Raw genomic sequence first — 4,541 nt, 5'->3', positions numbered from 1 at the left:
CGTATCAAGGAGCACCACGAAAACCTAATTCCACCGCCGCAACCTTCTGTACCCGTGAGATCCCATTTTGGGGCCTTTTCCAGCGCTCTGCCGGAGGAGCATCGATCACAGAGGGCTTCTACATCAACACCATAGCCTCTCCGATGATGTGTGAGTAGTTTACCATAGACCTTCGGGTCCATAGTTATTAGCTAGATGGCTTCTTCTCTCTCTTTGGATCTCAATACAAAGTTCTCCTTGATCTTCTTGGAGATCTATTCGATGTAACTATTTTTGCGGTGTGTTTGTCGAGATCCGATGAATTGTGGGTTTATGATCAAGATTATCTGTGAAAAATATTTGAATCTTCTCTGAATTCTTTTATGTATGATTGGTTATCTTTGCAAGTCTCTTCGAATTATCAGTTTGGTTTGGCCTACTAGATTGATCTTTCTTGCAATGGGAGAAGTGCTTAGCTTTGGGTTCAATCATGCAGTGCTCGATCCCAGTGACAGTAGGGGAAACGACACGTATTGTATTGTTGCCATCGAGGATAAAAATACGGGGTTTATATCATATTGCATGAGTTTATCCCTCTACATCATCTCATCTTACCTAATGTGTTACTCTGTTCTTATCAACTTAATACTCTAGATGCATGATGGATAGCGGTCGATGTGTGGAGTAATAGTAGTAGATGCAGGCAAGAGTCGGTCTACTTGTCGCAGACGTGATGCCTATATACATGATCATGCCTAGATATTCTCATAATTATACACTTTTCTATCAATTGCTCGACAGTAATTTGTTCACCCACCAAAAGAAACTAAGTGGGTGTGCATCCAACTTGCTTGCTCACGAAGACCTAGGGCATTTTGAGGAAGCCCATCATTGGAATATACAAGCCAAGTTCTATAATGTAAAATTACCACTAGTATATGAAAGTGACAACATAGGAGACTCTCTATCATGAAGATTATGGTGCTACTTTGAAGCACAAGTGTGGTAAAAGGATAGTAGCATTGTCCCTTCTCTTTTTTTCTCTCATTTTTTTTATTTTTTATTTGGGCCTTTTTTATGGCATTTTTTTTAGTCCGGAGTCTCATCCCGACTTGTGGGGGAATCATAGTCTCCATCATCCTTTCCTCACTGGGACAATGCTCTAATAATGATGATCATCACACGTTTATTTACTTACAACTCAAGAATTACAACTCGATACTTAGAACAAAATATGACTCTATATGAATGCCTCCGGCGGTGTACCGGGATGTGCAATGACTCGTGAGTGACATGCATGAAAGAATTATGTGTTGGGGAACGTAGTAATTTCAAAAAAATTCCTACGCACACGCAAGATCATGGTGATGCATAGCAACGAGAGGGGAGAGTGTTGTCTACGTACCCTCGTAGACCGTAAGCGGAAGCGTTATATCAACGCGGTTGATGTAGTCGTACGTCTTCACGATCCGACCGATCCAAGTACCGAAAGCACGGCACCTCCGAGTTCTGCACACGTTCAGCTCGATGACGTCCCCGCCTTCTCGATACAGCAAGAGGGGCGAAGTAGTAGATGAGTTCCGGCAGCACGACGGCGTGGTGACGGTGTTGGTGAAGAACAATCTTCGAATGGCTTCGCCTAAGCACTACGAAAACTATGACGGAGGATAAACTAGAGGAGACGGGGTTGCCGGCACACGGCTTGGTGTTTCTTGATGTGACTTGGGTGCTAGCCCTACCCCTCTATTTATATGTTGAGCCTTGGGGTCGAAACTTGGAGTAAAAGCCTCCAGAAAGTCGGTTTCACCCGAAAGGCAAGAGTCCTTCTCGGACTCCAGGGCCAGACACCAGGGTTCCCGGCGTCTGGACCCAGACGCCAGGGACCCTGGCGTCTGGCCCCTGGACTCCGCAAAACTTCCTTTTGCGCTTTCCAAAAACCTTGTGGGCTTTCCCCTTTGGCCCAAGTAAAGTGTTCTCGTACCCAAACATTTCGGGAAACATCCGGAACCCTTCCGGAGTCCAAACACTATTATCCCATATATCAATCTTTATCTCCGGACCATTCCGGAGTTCCTCGTCATGTCCGCGATCTTATCCGGAACTCCGAACAACATTCGGTTACCAACATACATAACTCATAAATACTATATCGTCAACGAACGTTAAGCGTGCGGACCCTACGGGTTTGAGAACTATGTAGACATGACCGAGACACTTCTCTGGTCAATAACCAATAGCGGAACCTGGATGCCCATATTGGCTCCTACATATTCTATGAAGATCTTTATCGGTCGAACCGCATAACAACATACGTTGTTCCCTTTGTCATCGATATGTTACTTGCCCGAGATTCGATCGTCGGTATCTTAATACCTAGTTCAATCTCGTTACCGGCAAATCTCTTTACTCGTTCCGTAATACATCATCCCGCAACTAACTCATTAGTTGCAATGCTTGCAAGGCTTATAGTGATGTGCATTACCGAGTGGGCCCAGAGATCTTCTCCGACAATCGGAGTGACAAATCCTAATCTCGAAATACGCCAACCCAACAAGTACCTTCGGAGACACCTGTAGAGCACCTTTATAATCACCCATTTATGTTGTGACGTTTGGTAGCACACAAAGTGTTCCTCCGGTAAATGGGAGTTGCATAATCTCATAGTCATAGGAACATGTATAAGTCATGAAGAAAGCAATAGCAACATACTAAACGATCAAGTGCTAAGCTAACGGAATGGGTCAAGTCAATCACATCATTCTCCTAATGATGTGATGTCGTTAATCAAATGACAACTCTTTGTCTATGGCTAGGAAACATAACAATCTTTGATCAACGAGCTAGTCAAGTAGAGGCATACTAGTGACACTCTGTTTGTCTATGTATTCACACATGTATCATGTTTCCGGTTAATACAATTCTAGCATGAATAATAAACATTTATCATGATATAAGGAAATAAATAATAACTTTATTATTGCCTCTAGGGCATATTTCCTTCATTATGAACGGTGGCTTTGCCACAAATACAATGTCAACTACATGATCATGCAAAGCAATATGACAATGATGGAGTGTGTCATAATAAACGGAACGGTGGAAAGTTGCATGGCAATATATCTCGAAGTGGCTATGGAAATGCCATGATAGGTAGGTATGGTGGCTGTTTTGAGGAAGGTATATGGTGGGTGTATGATACCGGCGAAAGGTGCGCGGTATTAGAGAGGCTATCAATGGTGGAAAGGTGAGAGTGCGTATAATCCATGGACTCAACCTTAGTCATAAAGAACTCACATACTTATTGCGAAAATCTATTCGTTATCGAAACGAAGTACTACGTGCATGCTCCTAGGGGGATAGATTGGTAGGAAAAGACCATCGCTCGTCCCTGACCGCCACTCATAAGGAAGACAATCAATAAATAAATCATGCTCCGACTTCATCACATAACGGTTCACCATATGTGCATGCTACGGGAATCAAAAACTTTAGAACAAGTATTTATCAAATTCACAACTACTCAACTAGCATGACTCTAATATCACCATCTTCATATCTCAAAACAATTATCAAGTATCAAACTTCTCTTAGTATTCAATGCACTTTATATGAACTTTTTTATTATACCTATCTTGGATGCTCATCACATTAGGACTAATTTTATAGCCAAAGAAAATTACCATGCTGTTTAGGACTCTCAAAATAATATAAGTGAAGCATGAGAGTTCATCTATTTCTTCAAAATAAAACCACCGTCGTGCTCTAAAAGATATAAGTGAAGCACTAGAGCAACCGACAAACTACTCCGAAAGATATAAGTGAAGATCAATGAGTAGCCGAATAATTATGCAACTATGTGAAGACTCTCTAACATTTAAGAATTTCAGATCTTGGTATTTTATTCAAACAACAAGCAAAACAAAATAAAATAAAATGACTCTCCAAGAAAAACACATATCATGTGGTGAATAAAAATACAGCTCCAAGTAAAGTTACCGATGAACGAAGACGAAAGAGGGGATGCCATCCGGGGCATTGATACGTCTCCAATGTATCTATAATTTTTTATTGCTCCATGCTATATGATCTTCTGTTTTGGACATTATTGGGCTTTATTATACACTTTTATATTATTTTTGGGACTAACTTATTAACCGGAGGCCCAGCCCAGAATTGTTGTTTTTGCCTATTTCAGAGTTTCGCAGAAAAAGAATATCAAACGGAGTCCAAACGGAATGAAACCTTCGGGAACGTGATTTTCGGAACGAACATGATCCAGAGGACTTGGACCCTACGTCAAGAAACAAAGCAGGAAGCCACGAGGTAGGGGGCACGCCTACCCCCCTGGGCGTGCCCTCCACCCTCGTGGGCCCCACGTTGCTCCACCGACGTACTCCTTCCTCCTATATATACCTACTTACCCCCAAACGATCAGATACGGAGCCAAAAACCTAATTCCACCACCGCAACCTTCTGTACCCACGAGATCCCATCTTGGGGCCTGTTCCGAAGCTCCGCCAGAGGGGGCATCCATCACGGAGGGCTTCTACATCAACACCATA

The sequence above is a fragment of the Aegilops tauschii genome, chromosome 2 (assembly GCF_002575655.3).
Source record: "Aegilops tauschii subsp. strangulata cultivar AL8/78 chromosome 2, Aet v6.0, whole genome shotgun sequence".
Taxonomy (NCBI): Eukaryota; Viridiplantae; Streptophyta; class Magnoliopsida; order Poales; family Poaceae; genus Aegilops; species Aegilops tauschii.
This window is presented reverse-complemented; position numbering follows the sequence as displayed.